The 27,164-nt window shown below is 39.8% G+C and overlaps 1 protein-coding gene across 3 annotated transcripts in view; it reads right to left on the bottom strand.

Moving 5' to 3' along the window:
- Positions 1-27,164, bottom strand: part of LOC140471127 (electroneutral sodium bicarbonate exchanger 1-like) — a 767,860-nt gene that overhangs the window by 673,795 nt on the left and 66,901 nt on the right. The window lies entirely within an intron of this gene.

The following is a 27,164-nucleotide window of genomic DNA, read 5'->3' as shown; positions in this document are numbered from 1 at the left end:
AACAGTCCAACAAAACTTCCAAGCTTGTCCGGTTTTCCTACATCTGGCTTTCTCCTAGCCCATCACCACGGATTTCATGTGGCCCACTTTATTACAATGAAAACACTGGAACTTTTTAACTTCTTTGTCTCCCTCAAGGGTTGCTTTTTTATCCTGTGGCAAGTTATGACCTTCACTGAGATCCACCTTTCCTTTTCCACGTGAGGATTTCTCTTTGCCCCAATTTCTATCCGTCATGGACTGAAATTGATTCTGGAAGCAAAACCATGTTTTATGGACCAGCTCATAATTATCAGTCACTTCAGGTACTAACCATGTCATTTTAACGCTCTGCTCTTCCACGAGTTCGTACTACTTCAGGCAGTGAATTTTTGAATTCCTCCAAAATAATTGCCTAAAGGGCATCATAGATTTGCTCAATATTTAAAGCTCTTATCCATCTTTCAAAATTACTCTGTTTGATCCTTTCAAACTCAATGTAGGTTTGACATGGGTCCTTCCTTAGATTCCTGAAACGTTATCTAAAGGCTTCTGGTACAACTTGGTCCATGCTGATATGCCCTTAAAGGTGGTGGAAAAAAACATTTTAACTCCCCAGATACTCCTCTGATAGTGATGCAAATGCCTCACTAGCCCTACCTACAGGTTTTGTTTGGATTAACAAAACCCACATTGCCACTGCATTTGTTTAGCCACCTTTTCAGATGAGATGAAAAAGGCTTCCACATCCTTCTCATCAAATTTAAGCAATGCTTGAACATACTTAAACAGTTTCTCACTGGGCTTCTGACTACCAGGGGCTTGCGCATCCTCACTAAGCCTTAAGCGGACTTTTCTTTCAAGTGTAAGTTTTTGAAGTTCAAAACCTCTTTCTTTCACTTCTGCTGTTCTTTCTCTGTTCTGCTGCTCTTTTTCCCTCTTCTGCTTTTAATCATAACTCAAACTGTTTCATTTCTGCTGTCCTTTCCTTATCTCTCACCTCTAACCCAAGCTGCTTCATTTGCAATTGAGTTCTTGCCGCCTCTATAGATTCTGATAGTTTCTCCAACAAGTTTAAATGCTGAGCTACTGCTGTAATTATCTCTCCTTTCCTCACAGAAGCAGGCAGTTCCAATTCCAGCTTCTCTGCTAATTCCTGCAACTTGGTCTTATTCACCTTATGCAAAACTTCCAAACTCACCGCACCCACTTCCAGAAAGCTTTTGGTGACTGAAAGAGCCATTACTATTCCAAGCTTTGTCTACCCAACCAAATCAAAGACACTAACACCTACCACCTGCTGTTAAAAATCCTGCAAAGAGCCCCCAGTCTGTTATGGACTCAGCCAGACCTCTCAAAACATTCTTAAACAAACAACCCAGAACATAACTTTGCAATTTGTTTCGGTAAGTGTACAGTGAAAATTACCTGAACTTAGCGAGGTTCACTATCAGGTTTTAAAACAGTCAAAAATTTATTTTCAAAATTACACAATAAATACAAAGAACAGAACAAAGAGCCCCTACAGAACTCAGTCTATCCAAACTAGACTTAATTCCAAATAAAGACAATAGTCCCAATAAGCAACCCCCCCCCCCCCACTTAAAAACAGTAAAAATGGAACAAATGCTTACAGGTTGAAGTTAGAAGGGCAGAAGGAAAGAGTTTTTGCAGCCTGTCCACTGCTGAACATCTAACGAGTTCTGGACTGAACTGTTCAGCTAGAGAGCTGACCACTCTCCTTTCATTATACAGGTCACTTCTAAAACATGACTACTTTGGCCTGAAGTCTCATCTTTTTACACAAACAAAAAGGCTTCAATACTCTTTAATCTCTGTACCAAACCAGTCTAATCGGAACCAGGAGCTGTTTACGATCCCTCCAAAATAAACCAAGGACACAGTATCCTTGAGAAAAGGAATAGCTTTTCGAAAAAAGGGTTCAGCTTTGTGACAGTAGGTACACCCAAAGCGTTGTTAGGAAGGAAGATTCAGGATTTTGGCAAGTTTTTTTTATATACCAATTAGAAAGCAAACAGGCTCTTCATTACCCAACTGATTAACTGAAAGAAATCCAAACAGCCAGATTTTTCAACAGCTAATGTTTCTAGATCTAAAAAGTGTGAAACTATTTTTTGTGAAAACAATTTTTTCTTTTCAATGCCACTATGATGTTTCTTCTGGGTTGTATGCAACATTGCAATAGGAAATAACCAATGGAGAGATTGAGCAAACCTACTGCTGCCCCAAACTTATCAACCTCCTCCAATAATGATCAATGCTGAACAGAAACGTTTAGCTGTGATTTCTTAATAACTGTGCAACATCCATTAAAACTGAAGTTTACATGTGTAGAACCCAGTACTAAGCGATGACAAGAGGTCTACTTTTAAATAAAGCAGAGCAGAAGTCTTCCTGCTTAACCTAGATCTTGCATCCTGCTCAATGCACTGTTAGATCCATATAAATATCATAAAAATGCACATAAACACTATTACTGCTGTACGTGAACCACTTATCAAGAGGAGTCTGTCCTCGTGCACTACATAAGTGAGATCCTGTTACTTTGATATGCAGTGTAATATCTATTAAAAAAATGATCTCACCAACCCATTGGTGAGGATTACTATTCAGTCTATTGTTTAATGCACTAGTTATAGGATTTAATCAGCTTAGCAGCTGCAGCAGAGTCACATCTGCTCAGTCCAGAATCCATGTGCTCACTAATCTCCGCAGGGCTCAAACCAAGGAATATAACCTGTTGTGCTAGTGAATCAACCTGACCTTACTGAGTAAGTTACAATATGTTGCACCCACATAAATAAATGTAGCATTCACAAAAAACTGTTGAGCACTCACTTATTCAGATGCAGTCAAAAATCATTAATCAGAATAGAAAAAGATTAAAATAATCTGAAACCCACTGAATTAAATAAAATTGAATTTTCTTTTAGACATTTTAAAAATATGTATTTAGTTGCTATTTTTCCTCTTTCCCCCCTCTAACTACCATGGCCACATGCAGGTCAGTGAAATACTTCTGTACCTAGGTTAAAAACAATGACTGCAGATGCTGGAAACCAGATTCTGGATTAGTGGTGCTGGAAGAGCACAGCAGTTCAGGCAGCATCCAAGGAGCTTTGAAATCGACGTTTCGGGCAAAAGCCCTTCATCAGGAATCCTGATGAAGGGCTTTTGCCTACTTCTGTACCTATCCAACTCTGGCAAACTACCAGAAGTAACAACCCCTTCTTTAGGGCCAGAAGCATTTTAAAAAACACAAAGCTCGATCTTCCATATTAGTCAGGAAATGTGAACCAGGCCTCAGATCATTTGGACATTAAATCCATTGGTTCCCTCAGACCACATTCTAAATGGCAGGAGGAAAAGTCTTCTCTATATTGTGGCAGATTGATGACACAAGAGCCACAGTGGAGATGTACAACACTTCTGATGTATATCCAACAGCTTCCCATTAATAGTATCATCAGCTAGAAAATAGTTAACTCTTTCATTCTTTTCATTATTGCCTACAAGTTAGATTTCTATTTTCTGTGGAAATGGATTATCAACTGCTCAGAAAGTTAATTGAATGTGTCATGGGCATGTTTATGGGAGGTTACCATATTGGAACAGTTAATTCGTAATAGTTAACATATCTACTATTTTGTTAATATTTCTTTTTTTTAAAATAGATATTTTTATTAGAAATTTTGTTAAGTATTTCGATAGTTACAGTTAAGCCAATTTGTTTCTTTTTACTTTGTCTGTATTTTAACTGTAGTGTAAAAAGTAGTGTTTTGCTTAACGTCAAGTAATTTGACCAATCAAATTACATCTGGAATGAAACACCTTACACTTACCTTGAAAATAAGAAAAAGTTAGGGTGGGGACTATCTTATGGATATATTTTGAGAGGATTTGGTCTGGTCCATAACAGCATAAAATAGTGTCTCTTGCATCCTAGTTCTGATAAGTACAAGATGAAAAGCTTCAACTTCTAGTCTCCATTTAGCAATGGTTTGAACTTCCTGTAACACTCGAGCAGGCACACACTGGTTTAAAATCTTGGTTCCAGAAAGACCGATCTAGTTAATTTATTTAAAATACCGCCATAAAAATAGATACATCCCCAAATGCCACTTGTTTAAAATCCAAACACTATAATAAAATTATATTAATGTATATAAATCACAACTGTAAAAAGCTTGGGCCCCAACACACAAGCACGAGGACATAGCCAAGAGGTTCTTGAGGGCATCTTGAAACCCATTGTACAGGGGACTCCCAGCTGCTGTTGTGACACTACAGATTTCTTATAGAAGCTCAGCACCCACGGACCAGATGAACCAGGAACATTCCTTGTTACAATGGATGTTTCAGCACTCTACACCAGCATCCCCCATGACAACTGCAACAGTCTCGGTAGTCAATACCAACAACCAATCTCCAGGCACCATCCTACAACTCGTCTGTTTCATCCTCATCACAACGTCTTCACCTTCAACAGCCAGTTTTTTTAAATCAGACATACAGAACAGCAGTGCAGACCAAATTTGCACCCCAGTATGCCAACATTTTCATGCAAAAGTTCGAACAAGACTTCTTTGCTGCACAGGACCTCCAACCAACATTATATACCAGATACATTCTTCCTCTGGACCTATGACAAGGAGTCACTGAAACAATTACATAGTAATATCAATAAGGTTCATCCCACCAGACTTAACATGGACTACTCTAGTAGCAGTCTCATTCTTGGACACACATCTCCACCTCAGTACCTCACTCTACCACAAACCCACGGATAATCTCATGATGCTACACTTCTCTAGCTTCCACCCTAAACATTAAAAAGAACCAGCCCCTATGGACAAGCCCTACACATACACAGGAATCTGTTCAGATGAGGAATGCGACAGACACCGGAGGGTACTGAAGGATGTCCACATAAGAGCAGGATACAATGCTCAACTCATCGATCGCCAGTTCCAACACTCCACAGAGAGAAACTGCAATGCTCGCCTCAGGAGGCAGACATAGAATACAACTGATAGGGTACCCTTCGCTGTCCAGTACTTCCCAGGATCAGAGAAACTACGCCATGTTTTTCACAACCTGCAATACATTACCAATGAGGATGAGCATCTCGCCAAGATCTTCCCTATGCCTCCAGTCCTTGCCTTTAAACAATGGCCAAACCTTAGACATTGTTCGCAGTAAACTGCCGAGCATTCAGGACACACTGACCACAACAACATACAGCCCTGTCATGGCAACCACTGCAAGACATGTCAGAGCATCAACATGGATATTACCATTACATGTGGGAACAACACCCACCATGTACACAGCAGGTACTCATGTGACTCAGCCAACACTTCATCTCTTACGCTGCAGGCAAGGATGCCCTGAGGCATGGTATGTTGGCGAAACCATGCAGACGCTACGACATGAATGTAAACCGCACAACAATCACCAGACAGGGATGTTCCCTCCCAATGGGGGAAGCACTTCAGCAGTCAAGGACATTCAGCCTTGGATCTTTGGGTGAACGTCCAAGGTGGACTTCAGGCTATGCACCAGAGTCACCGAGCAGAGGCTGTTTGCCAAATTCAGTACCCAACTGGGGATCTTGGGTTCATCACACATTTCAGGTGACCCCACCACACTATACACACTCAGACCTGCTCTCGTACACACACACACACACACACACACACACACACACACAGGTCTGTGGGGTGAATTTGCATTTGCAGATTGGTATTTGCAAATACATTCTGTTTTTTGTTCAAAAAGCACAATGTGTAGACAGTCAATGTGACATTTTATAAATTCCTACATTGGAAATAAAACAGACTAACCTCACACCTTTAATGCATTGTCTGAACGGAAATGCCGCTTTTCTTAACACACTGATAAAACCTTAAGTTGTCTCAGGGCTGTGACTTGAAAGAAATTCTGGGACTTTAATATTAAATCAATTGAAAGTTGTATCCCCATTCTAAGCGATGAAAGACTTAACAGCCATCTAGGTTTGTCTTAATACATCGCATCAGTTGAATGACACTTTGATCTTTTACTTATAAATTCTGTGTCCTATGTACCTCTCCCACTAGCTACCTGACGAAGGAGCAGCTTCCAAAAGCTTGTACTATCAAATAAACCAGTTGCACCATAACCTGATGTGTGCTTTTTAACTTTGTCCACCTCAGTCCAACACCAGCACCTCCACATCTTTTAACCTGGCACCTTGTCAAACGCATTTTGGAAATCCAAGTACACAGTGCATTTACAGGCTCTTATCCACAGCAAATATTACTCCTGCAAAGAATCATGACTTCCATTTCACAGAACCAGGCTGACATTTCCCAATTATCTTGGAGTTTTAAGTGCCCAGCTATAAACTCTTTAATAATCAATTCCAACACCTCCCCAATGATACACCTCAAGCTAACTGGCCTGCAGTTTCTGTGTTCTGCCTCTTCCTTGAATAGAGGGATTATATTTGCTACTTTGCCATCAGATGAAACCGTTCCAAACTCTAGATAATTGTGGAAAATTAACAATGTATCTAACTACCTTAAGACCCAGGGACTTGACAGCCTGAAGCTCCATCAGTTTGCTCAGTACCACTTTCACAGTTACTGCAATTTCACGAAGCTCCTCTTGCTTTTATCTCCCAACTTACAACAGTAATTGGAATGTCAATAACTAATTTTAATTAAGTGAAAATGATTTTTAAAACCAAGTGGAAGCATTTACTATGCTGGTTTGTAGTCAGTTTCTTATTCTTTTTTAATGTTCAAAAGCATAGCTTAGTATACTATTGTGTCCAAAGAAGGTGACTAATGTTTGGAGCCTTCACAAAGGCCTACAAAAGGTGGAAATGGAAACTTACAATGGTGATTAATTCAATCAAGGGATGCAGCCAGCTTCAAGCAAGATTTAGTTTAAAACTCCTTGTGCTGAAAATAATCAGTCTTTTTGGATGGACATGGACTGCAATGGTTCAAGGAGGTCTCCACCACCTTCTGAAAAGGCAAATCAGGGCTGGGCAATAATTGCTGGCCCAGCCAGCACCACATTCTATGAAAGATTTTCACGATAACAAAGTGAAAACTCTATGCCAGGGTATTTTATACTGATGCTCATTCAGGTCTCTGGTATCTTAAATTTCAAGTCACAGACATGATACAAATCCACACATGTGCTCAGAGTTCCATACAAAATGGCTAAATATCACTAAAACACAGCTAGGCATCAGGCAAAGAATCAAGTCATTCTAATGTTTCCCTGAAAAGATAAGCTTCATTGCTCTAACCAAAAAAAAACTATAATGCCAAGTTATCTGTTTTCTGCTCTGCTCAAATGAATCAACCTTCTGAACAGTTAAGGATCACCAATTTGGACACCAAAACAAGAAACTTTAATTAAATAAAAGTTATTTGAAATAGATCGAAACCCATAGGATAAAATGAATTAAGATGGCAACATGTATGCTCCACAGAATTAAGTTGCTGCAGAGAAGTTGGAATTTGTAACAGTTTTAAAAAGACAGCATCTTCTGGAAATACCTGAAGAAGGAGTGAGAATTTGTCTAACTCTCAAATGATAATATTATTTATGTTTACACTCTAGAGATCATTTAAGTTCAATTAATTCAGATGCTCATTGCCTGGGAATAAAATCACCTGTTGATAAAAAAAATTACAGTTAATCATTTAGACCTGCCTTGTCAAGCATCCACAGAAGCTATTCAAAGTGAAAGTACAGTCTACCTCCTATCCCCTCCAGATGCAAAAATCTGTCGTGAGAGCCACAATTAAAAAAAAATTAGATCTTATGGAAACTCTTGCTCTGTACGTGTGAACATAGGCCACACATCATTCATACATGTTCTGGGGCATTAGCCTTTGGTTGAAGATTGTGTGTGGAGTGCAATGTGCAAACCCTCCATCTCAGATTATCTGCTGTTTGCTACTAAACAAATTATCAAGATCATTCTGACCCGAAGAGACATCGATTATTGTAATGGTCCCATCAAATGCTGCTTTGGCCCTACAGTTAAAGTTATACACTTCCTGGGTTCTGAGGAAGGGTCACCAGACCCAAAACATTAACTCTGATTTCTCTTCACAGATGCTGCAAGATCTGCAGAGCTTTTCCTGCAACTTCTGTTTTTGTTTCTGATTTACAGCATCTGTATTTGTCAGTTTTTAGTTACAGTTAATGCTTCTCCTAGAGCTAGGAACCCACTTACTAATAATGTCTCAAAGGAAACCTCAGATTTTCAAAAAGATATCAATCTCAGCAATGCAAACTTCATATCTTTACTAGACAATCCTCATGCCTATTTGGGTTGCACCCTGCAATCAGACAGTCGACTGCAAAAAACTGCATTTCTGAAACAAGACTATCAATTATTGTTAAAAACCTGAATGTGTTAAACGCTGTCTTGGGATAAATTGTGCTAGGTAATGTCCCTAGCAACATAGTCTATAATTGCAAAATATATACTGTGACAGAATTGGGACACACCACAACAGCTGTTCAAGAGTTAAAGCAGCTTTGACAAATAGGCAATGTGGTAACAACCCAACAAGTAGGCTGACAATATCGCACAGAAGATTCAAAAACAGTAGATTACAGTGAAAACCGTGAAATGGGATAACAGTGAGTACAAGAGGCTGGATTTGAGCTGTACATTATCCACCTAATTGCTTCTTTAATTATTCCAGCATTTGCACCTCCACTGCTCTGCTTAGGAGTTCAAGAGGCTAACCCACACTGTGTGCAGAAGATTTTGCTTATTTCCTAGTTATCTTTTATTAGTTTAAACTTATGCCCCCTTTGTCTCATTTGTGGTTTACTTTAAAAGTTGCGTTCCTGAGCTTTATCATTCCCTTAACTACCTTTGTTATCTGAAAATGTGTTGCTGGAAAAGTGAAGCAGGTCAGGCAGCATCCAAGAAGCAGGAGAATTGACGTTTCGGGCATGAGCCCTTCTTCAGGAATCCAGAAGGGCTCATGCCCAAAACGTCGATTCTCCTGCTCCTTGGATGCTGCCTGACCTGCTGCGCCTTTCCAGCAACACATTTTCAGCTCTGATCTCCAGCATCTGCAGTCCTCACTTTCTCCTACCTTTGTTATCTAACACGAATCAGCTGTGGTTCAGTGCTAGAACTCTCACCAATACGTTACAAGTTTATGGGTTCAAGATGGACTCAAACTTTAGACCAATATATTGGAAGGCTATAAGAATTATTTTTTGCCATTCATTTGGTGGTCAGTAAATATAGTAATAAAAGGCTGTCAATGAACTTTTAACAAAAACATAACATTTTTATTGCATAGAAAAGGAAAATAAATACTATACAAGGATAATTTGAAACAGTCCTATTACAGGTATCCGAATGAAAACGTTTACCATTGACAACAATGGTGAGATCCTTAACAAATAAGATGTTGGCTTAATGCATGGTGATCACATCTGCAGCAAGTGTTGACTGCTCAAACAACTTCTGCTCAGAGTTGATGAGCTAGAGTCCAAGCTACAAACACTGGAACATATCAGGGAGGGGAGAATTCCCTGGACACTGACTCAGGAGACAGTCACACCCCTTAGACTAATCGCATCAAATTTAGCCCACGGTCAGGGATTTGAATGTATGACTGAGTAAGGCAGCAGCATTTTCAGCATCTGCAGTATTTTGCTTTTATTGGTGAGATCCTCAAACCTCAGTGAAGGCTCACCCTATTTCTAGTTTAAGTTCCTTGTTCAGTTGGCACAATTGTAAATGGTTACTTTCGGCAAGGATCAACTAAAGAGGATAACACCAATTGAAAGTAAACGTCTTTTCCCCAAGGCCATTAATCTGCTACCTTAGCTTACTTATTACTTAACATGTGTTCCTTAAACCATTGCGTTCAACAGCTGCCTAGGACATCCTCTTCTTTGAGATCTTGAGCTTTGGGCAGTGTTGTAGAACAGAGTGACCAAGGGGTTCAGTTACATAATTCTATGAAGTCACATGTAGACAAGGTGGTTAAGAAGCCGATAAAAGCAAATTACTGCAGATGCTGGTTAAGAAGCCATTTAGCATGCTTAGAGGCCTCTTCTGGAGTACTGTGTCCAGTTCTCATCGCCTTGTTAAAAGGAAGGATATTATTAAGCTGGAAAGGGTTCAGAAAAGATTTACCAGGGTGTTGGCAAGAATGGAGGACTTGAGTTAGAAGGAGAGGCTGGGACTTTTGTCACTGGAGCATTGAGATTGAGGGGTGACCTTATAAAATCATGAGGGGCTTAGGTAAGGTGGGTAGCAAAGATCTTTTCCTGGTGGGGGGAAGGGGAGGTCAAAACGAAGCGGTATATTTTTAAGAGGAGGGGAGAAGGATTTAAAAAAGATATGAGGGGTAACTTTTTTTCAAAAAGAATGGTTCATGTGTGGAATGATCTTCTAGAGGATGTGCCGGATGCAGGTACAGATAGTATGTTTTAAAAGACATTTGGATAAGTACATGAATAATATAATGTTGAGGAATTTGGGCCAAGTGCATGCTAGTTTAGTTTGGGATTTTGCTCGGCTTGGACTGAAGGGTCTGTTTCCGTGTTGTATGACTGTACAGGTTGTAGAAATTGGAGACCAAGATTTGGCTCAGAATTGGCCATGCTAAATTGCCTGTAGTGTTAGGTAAGGGGTAAATGTAGGGGTATGGGTGGGTTGCGCTTCGGCGGATCGGTGTGGACTTGTTGGGCCAAAGGGCCTGTTTCCACACTAATGTAATCTAATCTCAAAGTCTTGTTGTGATCTCATCTGATGAGACAACTGAACAAGCTAGATCCCAGACAAAAATTTGGCTTTACAGACCAGTTTTTGAAATATTTAACATAGCAGTCATAGCCCAACTTATACAAACAGACTCTAACCTTACACTTACAATGCATTGTCTGAGCTGAGATGTCTTTTTTTTGTATAAAACCTGAAGCTATCTCAGGACTAGGACTTGAAAGTAGTTTTGAGATTTACATATTAATGAATCGAAACCTGCAACTCCATTCTAAGTGACTAAAGACTCAACAATCTAGGTTTGTTCAATACATCGCATCAGTTGTATGACACTTTGATCTTTTACTATAAATTCTGTCCTATGATCCTGTCCCACTAGCTACCTGATGAAGGAGCACCCTCCAAAAGCTTGTACTTCCAAATAAACCCATTCGACTATAACCTCGTGTTCTGTGATCTTTAACTACATTTGGATAAACAGCCTTAAGCTTTGACTTTTTAAAACCATTATTTATTGTAGTTCTAATTTCTGCTGCACTCTTCTGCTTATAAATATTCTCCTTCCAGTCACACCTAGATTGTCAAATTTTGCTTTAATACCCTGCGCCTTGTGACATTAAAGAGTTAACTTGCTCTGCTAACCTGCAGGAATTTGAATGTCCTGAGGCTAGGGTGGTATGCCTCTGACTTAGATCGGAGATGATGATATAAATTTCTTTCTATTATTCAGAGCCATTTACGTGGCCATATCCTTGCCATTCAGAGCAATTTACTTTGTCATCTCCTACGATTTACATTTTCATCCCCTAGTCATTAATCAATAGGAACATTGCAGTTGGAATTTGACTACTCCCCTGTAGCTACAAAAAAAAATACAATTCACCCCAGATCTGGCCATTAAGGGATGATTTGCATTACATTGTTTCTGGAGACGTTGTGGTCACTGCATGGTGTCTTGAGTGGCATGTGATTGAGGGTGTAGCTGGGGTTGTCTTGTGAGCATTACTTACTGTGGTGTAAAGAATTTGTATAAAGGAAGGACTGTTTCCTTTGTTCAGAGAGCTTCCCTGGACACTTCACAACCATGGTGAAGAGTGTTCAGGGTTTCCCCAAAGCTTGTACAGTGCTTAATAAAATTCTGATTGTTCACAGAAGTTGATATGTTGCAGTTGCATCAAGTGTATAAGAATCTCAGAACAAAAAAAAGAGAAGAACTTAACAGCCTCTGCTGTTTTGTTTTAAACTTCCCTCTCCTTCCTACCAATAAATTAGTTCAGAATCCTAATGTAAAGGACATTGGTTAGACCACTGTTGGAATATTGCGTGCAATTCTGGTCTCCTTCCTATCGGAAAGATGTTGTGAAACTTGAAAGGGTTCAGAAAAGATTTACAAGGATGTTGCCGGGGTTGGAGGATTTGAGCTACAGGGAGAGGCTGAACAGGCTGGGGCTGTTTTCCCTGGAGCGTCGGAAGCAGAGGGGTAGCCTTATAGAGGTTTACAAAATTATGAGAGGCATGGATAGGAAAAATAGGCAAAGTCTTTTCCCTGGGGTGGGGGAGTCCAGAACTAGAGGGCATAGGTTTAGGGTGAGGGGGGAAGATAAAAGAAAACTAAGGGGCAACCTTTTCACGCAGAGGTTGGTACGTGTATGGAATGAGCTGCCAGAGGAAGTGGTGGAGGCTGGTACAATCGCAACATTTAAAAGGCATCTGGATGGGTATATGAATAGGAAGGGTTTGGAGGGATATGGGCTGGGTGCTGGCAGGTGGAACTAGATTGAGTTGGGATATTTGGTCGGCATGGACGGGTTGGACCAAAGGGTCTGTTTCCATGCTGTACATCTCTATGACTAAGTGCTCTTGTGGTGATGTAGTAGTGTCGTTACCCAAATGTGGTGGTCTGGGTTCAATTCCCACCTGCTCCAGGAGGCACACAATAACAGCTCTGAACAGGCTGATTTGTGAATAACTTCATTGCACCAGGACACCGGCCCCAACATAGTTCTTTCCCCAGTCCTGATGCCAATGCCCCAGAAATCAGAATCAATTTCTCCTACACTAAACTCTGATCCATGCATTTACCTCTCTAATCTCATTTAACCCATACTAATTTGTATGTGGTTCAGTTCATAATCCATACAATACCAAGTTTATGGATCTGCTTTTAATATTAGTCCCAAAACTTCTTCCTAGTCCTACATAGTCATTTGTAGTTTTATGATTTGGAGATGCCAGTGTTGGACTGGGGTGTACAACATTAAAAACCACAACACCAGGTTATAGTCCAACAGGTTTAATCGGAAGCACTAGCTTTCGGAGCACTGCTCCTTCATCAAGTAGTTGTGGAGTACACAATTGTAAGACACAGAATTTATAGCAAAAGTTTACAGTTTGATGTAATTAAAATTATACATTGAAAAATACCTCTCATCTGTTAGACTGACCAAGTTAGTTTCACTTCTTTCACATGTAAATCACAAAACTTTAAAAAGTTATATTGAGGTTAACTTTAACAATTGGCGTCAGCTCAGATAATATGTTGAAGGTGTTAGTCCCCTGTGTGCTGTTGTCTGTGCCATAATGTTTAGTTACATTCTCAGGTTAACTGTTAAAAAAAGTTTTGTGATTTACATATGAAAGAAGTGAAACTAACATTGTCTCTAACAGATGAGATACTTAAACAAGAGGTATTTTTCAATGTATAATTTCAGTTACATCACACTGTAAACTTTTGCTATAATTTGTGTCTTACAATTGTGTACTCCACAACCACCTGAAGGAGCAGTGTTCCGAAAGCTAGTGCTTCCAGTTAAAACTATTGGACTATAACCTGGTGTTGTATGATTTTTAAACTTTGCAATTTTATGGATTGCCACAATTGGTTCCTTCTCTTCAATTTCAAGTTCTCTTCTGGGCTGGAGAGATTACCAGAACCTTGTTATCAGGTAATGAACACAACTTTTGCTCTACATCACAACACTTTGATCATATTGTTCATTCTCCTTGTGGTCTATGTCCTTGTCCACACCAGAAGCAAGGGTTATCACAGGTATAAGGCAATGGAGAAATCAATTTTGAGGATTGGAGGCAGCATACAGAGAGGACATTTAATTCAGAAGAGTAGAAATTCAACATAATGAGGGGATGGGGAGAAGACATAGGATACTATGGTAGGGGTGGAGGGGAGGTTAGTGTTGGTCACAACTAACATGCTGCCTACTGAACCATCACCTGAAACAAGATACTGATTCTGTGATTTGTTCCTCCCTGCTCACCCTGTTACTGTTAGTGGTTGATGTTCTTGTTGGTTTCCAACAGAACCTGAAAACAGCATTACAGAAACAACTCCTATGCTAATCTGATAAAAACATCTCTTTGGAGTTATGATCCATGTCCAATCTCAAATTGTGAAGTTGACCTCTCAGCAGAAATACTGTGAACAAAGTCTTTCAGGTAATCAAGCAACCAGCTGTGAGATGTCAGTACCTAAGGACACATTTTCCTGTCATGTCTTTAGCCCCTTCAGTTGCTTCTGTATCCTGTCCTTGCTTACACCAGCAAATTCTACAAAGTGTGGAAAACCTGTGCAAACATTTAAAATTCCAAAAGCCATGTTAATCTTGCTACAACTGAGCAAATAATATTAAAATTAGCAGCTCTTCGAGGGTTGTAGCTCACATATATCAAATGCACTGCAGTTAAATGTAGCTTTCCTCCATTCATTTACCACCATAATGTAATGATACAAGTTGCTTTGAATGTGCTTCCTCAGTGTTATTACTTAAAACACAGCAGGCTATTTGTTAAAAGGATTCAGAGGGGTTAAGAAGGTTTGATTAACTTTTTTTTCCATGGGCGGCACAGTGGTTAGCACTGCTGCATCACAATGCCAGAGTTCAATTCCAGCCTTGAGTGACTGTCTGTGTGGAGTTTGCAAGTTCTCCCCATGTCTGCATGAGTTTCCTCCTATAATCCCAAGATATGCAAGTTAGGTGCATTGCCATGATAAATGCAGGGTTACAGGGAAAGGAGGAGGGGGGCTGGATCTAGATCAGATGCTGTTTGGAGGGTTTTGGTGTAGACTTGATGGGCCAAATGGCCTCTTTCTGCACTTTAGGGATTCTTTCAGTGTCCTTTTTCACTCCTGAATCAGGCCTGTGTTCCTAGGTTTCCTTTTAAAATCTAGGCAAACTGTATTAAAGCAGCACATAGAGTCAGAGGTGTACAGCACGGAAACAGACCCTTCGGTCCAACCTGTCCCTGTCAACCAGATATCCCAACCCAATCTAGTCCTACCTGCCAGCACCTGGCCCATATCCCTCCAAACCCTTCCTATTCTTATACTCATCCAATCTCTGCACTAAAGATAAAACTATGATCTCATCAGGTTTGTTCGCCTATGCTCTAAAATAGAAGGGAAGAGGAGGCTGGAGTTTTTTGTACCTCCCAAGATGCTTCTACAGGGATGACAGATCAACCCAACAGGAAGTGGAGCCAGAAAAGGCAAAATGTCTTCCCTTTTCAGTAAGCTTTCTTTTGGGCAGAGACAAGCAGACATGCTCAATCTTAATACAAAATATCTCGCCAGTGCAACAGCAATGTTTTAATTTGGCAACGTGAGGGATGTTAGCATAAGGGCATGGAACACTTTAGGCACCCAGTGTCAGTAATAAGCACAAAGCAATAGACTCAGAGCACATAAGGTAAAGTTTGATTTCCATTTTGGGTTGCAACATTCGGGTTAAGCTATAAGTTGCATGTTTCATGCACCACATTACAGAAGTTTATTTAAAATAAATATTTATGATTATAGACATAAGATAGAACTACATACATAGAGCACATGCAACAAAAAGAGATATGGGCTGACAAGGTGATGGTTAAGGCAGAGAGAGACAAACATAAACATGACAATCATTTGCTTAATGTTACTGCATCATTCTACCTAAATTTAGACAGCTTCTTATACTAATTAATAATAAGAAATGTGTGTGGGTGCGTGTGGGGGGGCAGTAAGGTGGTATTAGTGTCTACCAGTCATGACACAATGAAGGCATTCAAAAGGAGAACAGGCTTATTGCCAAAAAAACTTCAGCACAAACTGCTATTTAAAAAAATTCCCAGAAGTACATTTTATGACCTTTGTTCATGAACGCGATGTATGGAATAAAACCAAGTGTGGTCTACAACCTCAGACAGCATTATGAATTTATGTCCACCCCTCCCCATTCTAATCTTCCTGCAAAATGATCAACACCTTTGTAAATACAGTAAATGGGGGGGGGGGGGGGGAACAAAAGCCATTTTTATTTCGCACTTGACATCTATAGCACTGGACATCTCAAAGCACTTTACAGCCAGCCATTTTTGTTTTTACTGAGGTCACCACTACAAAGAAACAAGGCAGTTCATTTGAATACTGCAAACTCCCACAACGGTTGCGTACTGTAGTCTTTCATTCACCAGATCTCTTCTGTTCCCCGTCCCATCTCCTTTATACCAAAGGCAGTGCACTTTAGATTTAGATTTTATTGTCACATGTACTCAAGTACAGAAGTACAGGATTATAGCAAAAAAATGTACACTCTCACTCCACATGACGCCATTTTAGGTACCAAGGTACAAAAACAAAACATAGCTACAAAATAGTACGAGAAACAATTGTTAAAAAGTTAAGCATTACTTCATAGAAAAACTGATGCATTAGTGAAAATGTTCAGTTAGTTTGGGAAGCAAAGGTGGGGTGAACTATCAACAAGTAAAGCTTTGATTTACAGGAGACAGAGGACCAGTGGCAATGTCAGTGGACTAATGATCCAGAGACTCGGGCTAAATGTTCTGGGGACACTGGACATATCGCCATTCCTTCCTGCATCAAAACCTTGGAGCAGCACTCTGGGTGTACCTACACTGCAAAATGACAGTCGTTCAACAGGCAACTCACTGTCTTCAAGAGTAATTAGGGATGGAGAATAAAATGCTGGCCAAACTAAATGCCCACATCCTGCGAATGAATAACTTACTCTATACAGAAGCAATGTGTTGTATAATTGAAAATGGCTTTGGAAGCAGCTTTTAAATTAGTTTTCACCCAATTGCTGCTGTCTGAAGGAATGCTTCATTATTTATATGCGCTCATATGTGAAAACATTAATACATGCACATATACTTGCAAATACAAAAAATATCAGACTGACTACTGAAGCATTGAAAGATCTAGCCAAGGTGCATTATGCAAAGCCCTACATGCTGTGTCCTCTGCAGATGAATCAGATTAATTTCAGTGCAAAATGTGTGGTGCTGGAAAAGCATAGCAAGTCAGGCAGCATCAGAATAGCAGGAGTCAACATTTTGGATATTTCTGATGAAGGGCTTATGCCCAAAATGTCGACTCTCCTCCTCGGGTGCTGCCTGACCTGCTGTACTTTTGCAGCATCACACATTTTGACTCTGATCTCTAGCATCTGCAGTCCTCACTTTCTACTTAATTTCAGTGCAGTATATGGTGATGAGATTTGATTTACTGTTAATCACATATGTAAATGTTTTCAGGTATATTTTGGGACTCATTCTGCAACATGTTTGTGTCTTTAATGGATCGAGGAAAGAGTTGTGAATATTGTACAAGTTAGGTTTTGTGGAGATACCCTGAATGTTAGGGAACCCCCTTCCATTGTCCTGACCACCATCTTTAAAAAAGACTCCTGGAAATACAAAACAACTGAATGGACTGATATGATAATGGATACAGATTCAATGGTGGCCTTTAACAACTTTAACAACTTGAAGAAGGGTTAAAAAAAGAAATATTGAGAAAAAAAGAGTGGAGGAGTGGGACGAACTGCAATGTTTTTCTAAAGACTATAAATCTGCGTGCATAATACAACACAGAAGGCGACAATTCAGCCTATGATTTCATCGTACACCGTGACAGGAACTGTTCTTCCCTGATCCTCCTCCCACAGGATTTCAAAAGACGCCTTTCAAGTTGTCCAAATGTATTTAATTATTAATTCTCAGTAATAGCAGTGGATTTCATTTTAAAAATAAAATTGTTGTCCAAACACACACTAGTTTCAGTGTGTTCTTCATGATCACCTTGCAAGTAGAAAATTACTGTGCCTACCCAGAAATAGAAACAAAAATCAAAACCTTGGAGCTCCAACAGGCCACAGACTGGGGTGTCACAGCAAACAATTCAACAACTTTTCACCTCAGTCACATCCAAATCCTGGATTAATATATCAAATGGACAGCAGGCTACAAATCTGGAAGAAATCATGCACCTCTACAGAAGAAACAATAGAGATGCCAGGAAAAACAAAAAAATTAAAAATCCAGAAATAAGTTCAATGTTAGAATTTAAAGGTCTCAGCCTTTGTAAAGTGATCGGCTTTTTCTAAAGTTTAAATCAAATCAAGAAGAATGAAAGCAAATAACTGTTTACAATCCTCCTCTTAAACTTGCAACAATGTCTATTCCTCAATGCAGCAAGTTCAAAATTTCTGAAGCCAAACCCCCCCTAACTTCTGTAACTTTATTCAGCCATTTAGTCCCATGTATTCTTGGTTCTTCTTGCACAGGCCTGCCATCTTGCTCCATGTTAATTAAGAAGTATAAGAGAAACTTGCCATAATTAGCCAAGGCAGAGAGTTTAAGAGCAGGAAGGTAATGCTGGAACTGTATAAAACAAACATCGCTTAGATCACAGCTAGAATACTGTGTCCAGTTCTGGAAACCACATTATAGGAGGGATGTGATTGCACCCTCTTCAGTGCAAGAGATTTAATCAGGATATTTCAGGGCTGGAGAGTTTTAATTAAGATAGATTGGATAGACTAGGGCTGTTTTCTTTGGAGCAGAGGAGACTTTTGGGGGTGTGTGGGGGGGGGGGGTGGGAAGGGGGAGTGCAGGTACATGGGAATAGAACGGCATGATTAAGACTTACAAAATTATGAGGGACAGAGACAGGAAGGAACTATTCAATGACTGGGGTTATAGACTTAAGCTAAAGGGGCATGAGGATTTGGGTGTGGGGTTGTGGTATTAAGAAAAACCTTTCACTCAGAGGGTGGTGAGAATCTCGAACTGTCTGCCTGTGAAGATGGTAGAGGCAGAAACCCCCACTACATTTTAATGTGCACTTCCAACACCAAGGCATATAAGACTATGTGCCTTTTTAGGTATGCCTGGTGCTTCTCCTGGCATGTCCTCCTGCACTTTTCATTGAACTAAGATATTTCATATATGCCCAGGCTTGAGTTAGTAGATCTGTTAAAAAAAAAATCAACCAGGCAATAGTGCCACACAACACGATGAATGTCATCCACTGTGAAGACAGGATTTAGTATCCACAAGGGTCTGTGCAGTGGTCACTCCTAACAATATGGTCATGGATGGATACATGGTAAATTGGTGAGAAAAGGTCAAGTAAATTTTTCCCTCTTGGTTTGCATACCACTTGTTGCAGACCCAGTCTAGCAGCTAGGTCCTGAAGGACTCAGCCAGCTCAAATCAGGAATGGTGCTGCCAAGCCATTAAATGACGGACATTGAAATTCCCCACCCAGAGAAGATTCTGCTTTCTGTCCACTGGCAGTGCTTCCTCCAAGTGGTGTTTAACACTGATTCATCAGTTGAGGTGGGGTAGGAGGTGTTAATCAGGAGGTTCCTTTGCTCATTATTGACCAGATTCATGAGACTGCATTGAGTCCAGAGTCAATATTGGTCTGTTCCAAGCCAATAAAGTAAACAAAATGAGAGGCCATTGTTTTTTTTTTAAATCTGTGGTAAACTATCCTCAATGAGATCTCCTTTTCCTTTACGACCGGAGGATTTCTCTTTTCCCCAGTTTCTGTTCCTCACAGATTGAAATTGATGTCAGAAGCCAAATTTTGACTTAGGACCCAACTCATAATCATGGGTCATTTCTGCTGCCAATCTTGTAGTTTTAAATCTCTGCTCTTCCACATACTCTTCTCACTACTTCAGAAAGTAAATTTTTAAACTCCTCCAAAACAACAAAGTCTATGAGCATCACATGTTTAATCTATTTTCAATGCCCTTATTCACCTATCAACGTTACTTTGCTTGTTCCTTTCAAACTCCATGTTTGACCAGGTTGCTTCTTTATATTTCTAAAACATTGTCAGTAGGCTTCTGGCACTAGCTCATATGCATATGAAAAAATATGCCTTTTTACTTCATCATACCCTGCATATACCTCCTCTGATAGTGATACAAATACTTCATTTGCTCTAACTACCAACTTTGTTTGGATCAACTATACCTACATGGTCACCAGGAATTTCATTTGTTTAGCCACTTTCTCAAATGAAAAGGAAAAGGCTTCTATGGCCTTCAGTAAACTATGGTAACACTTGGGCATACTTAAACAGATCTCCACCAGGATTATGGCTACAATGGGTTTGCTCTTCATCACTGTCCCCATCACTACTTCGACCTTCAACCTTCACCATTTTAAGTTGGCTTTCCTCTTTCATTTCCAACTTCCAAAGTTCAAAGACTTTCTCCCTTTCTTCTACTTTGAAATGCAACTCAAACTGTTTCATTTCCTTTTCATATTCAAACTATTTTAATTCTTTTGTTCTTTGCTCCACTGCAATTATATCTCTCTTGCTTTTGCCTCTCTATGATTTTGTTCTGCCAGCACTCATCTCCTTTTCTTTCCCTTGCTATTGTCTTTAATTCAAGGTGCTTCATTTGCAAACTGAAATTTACCAATTTCCAATGATTCTGATTGCATTCCTGGCAATTATAAATGCAGAGCTACTGCTACAATTATCTCACTTTTCCTCACAGACACGGGCAACTCCAAATTCAATCTGTTTAGCAATTCTGAAAGTTTTGCCTTGGTTGCTTTCAGTAAACTGCCCAAAGTGACTTCTTCCACTTCAAGAAAACCTTATCAATTGAAAGAGCCACTATTACACAAGGCACACCTTGTTTAAACAACCAAATACAACACCACCTCCCCCAAAAAAGCAATTCCACTCACCACTCAATGCCTTGGAGTTCAAAAATCCTAAATCCAAACTGTACTTAGAGATTTTGATCCTGATGAGAGATCCCAACTTGTTCTGGACCAGACCAAACCCCTGCCAATATAATCAAGGAGATGGCCGAGACCTTAGCTTTTATCTTATTCGAAGGCAAGTTTAAGGTGCTGTGTTTCAGATTTAATTTGATTGGTCACACTACTCGGCTTTAAGCAAAGCACACTTTATTCTTAACCCCCCAGTTAAATTACAAAAGAAAGAAGAATTAGTATAACTAACTCAATTGGAAAACTTAACAGAATAATAGATTACTTCACTACTAAACAGCAACTGTGCCAATATAGTAAAATCCCATAAACACACCCTTGACAAAGGCAAAGTTTTTGTCTCACATGCAATTCTGGCAGCAGGAAGAGAACCCAAGCTTTTAGCTGTAACAGAGAGAAAGATGTAGCAGTTTCCACAGCCAACTTCAAAAACCCAACAATTGCTGTAACCTAAACTACAACTTTGGTTCTACAGGAGCCTGACTCTACCCATTCATGCGGCTTCTTTTGTTCCAACTTTTAAAAAAAAAGCCAAGGCCTCACAAGCCGTTTACTTTATTGGCTTGGAATTGGCTGCTCAGTACCTCTGTCTCAAACTCTCTTCACACAAAAAAAAGGACAAAATACACCTCTTAAGGCCACAGTATCATCACAGGAACTAGAGGTTGCATCATATGAAACAGTTAAGTGATTCAACAGTTAACATATGTTTTTCATGCGATCTCTTGGAACAGTTTTAATACCAGAGCTTTTCAGAGGGGAAAAAAAAAGTGTCTTTTTCCTTTTCTTCAAATATATGATTTGTTTTCTGTCACTCACCAAATCCCAAAGACGGAGAGTTGGCACCTCATCTGACCATACCCAAGGAAGCTCACCTTCTGTTTTTGTTTAAAAAAAACTCCTTGCAATCAGCAAACACTTCCCTGAAACAGCATTTTAGAAGTTTGCTATGCATTTCATCCCACTAAAATAAAAGGGGAATTTCACCACTCATCTTCAATCCAGTCAAAAATAGCACAAATACTTAAATCAGGCATTGTCCACTAAACGTAAGCAAACATGCCTTATTTTAACAACATTGATTGAATCATTAAAGGTACGGAGATAAAATAGATATGACTCTAAAAGTGACATCTGCTTAAATATACTTCATTTTTGCCACATTATTAAAAGGTTTATCTGAAGTTACTTGGAATTTATTTAAAATTGTTTTTATGTTTAAAAAAGTGAAGCATGGGATGCTACAAGAATTTTTGATCATTCAATAGACAACACCTGGAATACGAGAAGGAAGATCCTAAATGAACAGCCAAACTTCCTAGACTGATATCATCATAAAAGCATATAAAATAGGAGCAGGGGCAGGCCATTTGGTCCCTCAAGCCTGCTCCACCATTCAATAAAGATTATGGCTGATCGATATGAAGCTTCATTTCAACTTTTCTGCCTTTCTCCCACAAGCCTATATTCCCTGGCTGATCAAAAGTCTGTCTGTCTATCTCTGCTTTAAATACATTCAATGACAACTGCTCTCTGGAGACAGTTGCCAAGAGCAGCAACCCTCAGGAAATTCCTCATTTGTATCTTGAATGGGAGACCCCTACAGATTATGTAGAAGTGATACTTTTCTACAGCATCCCATATGCTGCATTTCCTTCACGTCACACAATGTACAATACTTCTTGGAAACCTGTGAGGCCCCTGGCAAAATAACAATATCTAAATGTTCAGTTTCATAAAGCATAGAAGTAATACTTGCAGCATCCCTTTCTTCACTTTAATGAGCATATCTCTCCAGCCATGATATGCAAGAGGAAGGCATTTGACGAGGTAAAGAAGCATTTGAGGGATCTGAATATTCAGTATTCTATGAGATATCCAGCAACGTTGCACTTCAGTCATGGAGGGTCTGTGTATATCTTCGGATCACCAGAAAAAGGCAAGAGAAGTTTTGGACGCTCTTAAATAGACTGATTGGCCTGAATTATATGGACAATTATTTTATTTTACCCCTCTTTCCCCCCCTTCTTTTATCTTTATTTATAACCTGCCTGGTTTACCTGGTTGTTGGGGGGAGATTTGGATTTTTCCTTTAATATATGTCAGGATTATAATTTTATATATGTTATCTCATGTTGCTGCTTTGCCAAGAATGCCTAGGGTAAGAGTGTGGAAGGGAGAGGTTAGATACCCACTTTTAATTTCTTTGTTATAAGATATTGGTATCGGTTTCTTACTTTGTGGTGTCTGGGGCGAGGGCATGGCCCCAGCTGGAAGGAGTCATGGTGGGATTATTGGATGGTAGGAGTGCCCTCTGTGGACAAGGGGGAAAAAACCTCCTTTTAGTTATGTTTTAAAGTTGTTATTTCTTAGGAATAGTTTTTAGTAGTTTTAAAAAGTTGTATTTTTAAATTTGTGAATTGTTTACGGTTTCTACTCAATGCTCGATGAGTGGGTTCTTCCTCCTGGTGGGGGGGGGGGGGGCGGGGGGGGGTCTCTGATTTTCCTGAACAATCATGGCTAGTCAGTTATTCATTTAAAATGGTGCACCTGGAATGTTAAAGGGAGTCACTCTCCAATTAAAAAGGAAAAAGATACTGTCAAGTCTGAAAAAGAAGGTTGATGTAGCCCTTGTACAGGGAACACACCTAACTGACAAGGAGCACTTGAAGCTGCAGCAAGGAGGATTTGGCCGGGTGTTCTTTTCTTTCAACTTGAAAAAGTAGAGGAGTGGCCATTCTTATCCAGAAGAATCTTCCATTTCAAATGTTAAGCCAAATAAAGGATGAGTCCGGGGGGTTTATAATACTTAAAGCTCTAACATATGGAGAGGAATACGAGATTATGAATGTATATTGTCCTCCCCGGCACATCCTTTTAAATTCGTAATGGATGCGCTGTCCAGATTGATGGCCCTTGGGGTACGTCACACATTATAGGGGGAGATTTCAACATATCATTGACCCAGAGGTGGACAGGATGCCTCAGGGCTCTGCAGGTATACATCTGCAATCTAGGCAGTTGGTGGATTTGATTAGGGAGTTATGACTGGTAGATGTCTTCAACTGGAGGGTAGAGATTTTATCTTGTACTCTAACCCACATAAGTTCCATACCAGAATTGATATGCTTTTTATCCCTTCGACCTTTTTGAATTTGATACTGTCCTGCAAAATAGGGAATATAGCTGTTTCTGACCACATGGCAGTGTATGTGGAGGTCAAGGCTGGTGGTGATGAGATGGACTCCCGGCACTGGCATATAGACCCTTTCCTCCTGAAAGATAGTAAGTTTATGGAATACTTTTCGCAGGAATTTAAAGCTTTCTGGGATATTAACTTAGATACAGCCAGATTGGTCATGTGGGAGACTGCCAAGGCCTGTGCGTGGGGTTTGATCATCTCTTACTGTGACCCGGAAACGACAGAGGGGAGAACAACAATGTCTGCTCGAGGCTCGCCTGAAGGCAACTGAGACAGCATATGTTGATAGGCCATCCATGACTAAATTACAGCAGAGTACAGTCCTCAGGGCTACTTTGAATGCTGCACTTACCCAAACAGCAAAAAGGGAGATACTATTTGCGAAGCAAGGACTATTTGACTCCGGCGATAAGCCAGTAGGTATTTAGCGTACTTATTCGGACAGTCCTCAGCATAATGGACCCAGAAGTAGGATCAGGCAGGCATAAAATTATTCTAAGTGGATGCCATCCTTCTTTTCTTAACTGATCTGACATCTGTGCCCTGCTTAATAAAAGTGGTTAGTTTATTTGGCACGTTTTCAGGGTACAAAATTAATTTTATGGGAGGTCTTACCAGCATACCAAACTTTGCGGATGGAACCAGTTTCTCCTTTTGGTGGAGACAGGGAGGTTTTCTCTACTTAGGTATTTTTATTACCCCGGCTTTTGATCAGTTCTATAAAGCTAACTATGTGCATCTGTTAGAGAAAATAAGGCAGAACCTTAGGCGTTGAGAAGATCTCCCGATATCCTGGCTGGGCAGAATAGTTCTGGTCATGATGAATGTTCTCCCCTACCTATTATACCCCATGAGAATGCTTCCTTTGATATTGCGCTGTGCAGGCTTTATGGTTGACTCAGTTGCTTTGTTTGGCATTATAGACAGCCCTTGATCAAATTAGATAAATTGAAGCTCCCAGAAGGTGGGGGGGGGGGGGGGGGGGGCTAGGTTTTCCAGATTTTAGGAAGTACCAGCTGAGCTCCTTATCATATGTGGCTGATTGTGGATCATGAGGCCCAATCAATTTGGTTGGATATCGAGCAAAATGCCCCCTCATCAACCTGTTGTTTATGGATGAGAACTGTATCACGGATCATTGTAAAACCCCGATTGTCCTAAACACAACCAAAGCTTTGGGGATGATCTGACAGGGTGAGGGTAATCTACAAAAACCCTCCCCCTTCACTCCTATAGTGATAATGTTGAGATTTCAGCCAGGTTTGATAGATGCTGGCTTTAAACTTTGGGAGCCCAAAGGAATCTCCTGCTTGGGAGATCTATTCAATGGGGAGGTCATGATGTCCTTTGAACAGCTAGGTCAGAAGTTAAAGTATGAGACTTCATACAAAAAAGACCACATTGATGGCCAATCCTTATAAAACGGATATGGAGAGGAGTGTGCTTTGGCTGGTGGGTACCCCTTTGGTCAGTACTCAAGGTAATAATGTGTCAAAGGACATGGAACAACTATATAAAACCTGGACTCAAGAATTGGGGTGGAAATCTCCTCAGATGTGGGAGGATATCTGAGAAAATGCCAGGAAGATCTCTATCTGTAATAGGACTCAAGCTATTCAATTGAAGCTACTTCATAGGGCCCATATGGCACCAGAGTGGCTTGCAAAGTTCAAGATAGGAGCATCCCCAATGTGCCCTCAGTGTAAAATAGAAGTTGGTACTCTCACTCATTGTTTGTGGACATGCCATAAGATCTGTAGATACTGGGACAACAGTGAATGCCTTGGCAAAGATCAAGGAAACGGAGATTGGGTTGGATCTGGTGTCTCTCCTTTTGGGTTTTCCAAATTTTCCTTCTCTAGATGCACATGGGAAGAAACTGTTTACTATCCTCTCCTTTTGAGAGAGGAAATACATCTTAGTAAGCTGGGTATTGGAAGGTCCCCCAGGACTCTCAAATTGAGATATGATAGTTATGGAACACATTCCCATGGACTTCCTTACAAATATGGTGCACAAAAAGAAAACAGAACTGTTTTATAGAACATGGCAGCCCTTTGAGCTATATCGATGCAGATGTATTGGCGATATTATCTAGGGCTTTTGTCTAGCCAGGAGGATGATGTCTATCGGCTTGGAGGCCCCTGGGAGGAAGAATACTGTATAAATACGGGTCTGCTTACTATTGCTCCCATTGACGGGGAGCTACAATGAGAGAGTGTGTTGAGTATAGCTTAATTTACATTCAATAAAGTTATCTTGTTATGACTTGATATTTTGAATGCGTATTTTTTTTTGTTAGTTATTTACCATATTGTAGTTTTTTTAAATATATAGAGTATTTTTTCTTTTATTTTACTGTGTTTTGGTAGTTTGTACAGTAGATTAATAGTTTGCTTTCATTTATATTGTTGTTGCGATTATATTGTAAAGCGATTACACTATTTTGTACAATTTTGTTAAAAAACCCAAAAATTTTCTTTTCAATCAAAATATTTATGTAAAAAAAAGCAGATGTTACCTTTAGAGTCATACTTATTTTCTCTCAGATTAATCAAGAACCCAATCCTGGAGTTTGAGTACCTTCTGCACATACATAATCTGAAATTTCTAACTTAATGAAGCATTTTGCCCAACAACTGCCTCAGAATGCAAAGTCAATTAAAATGAGAGATTAATCAAGCATGAAGTCACATGAATGGTATGTAATTTTGAATCTCAAATGACAAACATGAACAAAGTATCAATTAAAAATCCAGCATCTTATCACTAAACAACTCAATAAGAAACAAAGGCACAATTTTGCCTGAGCTCAAGATCTTGGATGATCCAAGAGAATTCATAATCATTAACAGCTTCTCTGGGTTGGAGAATGAAGCAAACATAGCATATTGACTATGTTACTGATGATGATGAAGAAACAACAAATAATAGAATCTCAAGTTGGATCTTAATGGCAATATTTAAGTGTAACCAATTTGAAGTCAAAGCTTTTGAGATAATGCCAGCTGGCAGAATAAGTAAATATTAGTCCTTAAGTTATATAAATTGCATAAAATATTACACTCCTCACACTGAGCACAATCTATGGGGCCTGAGCAACACGGGCTAAGGTGCGATTTGTGG

This window comes from Chiloscyllium punctatum, chromosome X (genome assembly GCF_047496795.1).
Source record: "Chiloscyllium punctatum isolate Juve2018m chromosome X, sChiPun1.3, whole genome shotgun sequence".
In the NCBI taxonomy this organism is placed as follows: Eukaryota; Metazoa; Chordata; class Chondrichthyes; order Orectolobiformes; family Hemiscylliidae; genus Chiloscyllium; species Chiloscyllium punctatum.
This window is presented reverse-complemented; position numbering and strand designations above follow the sequence as displayed.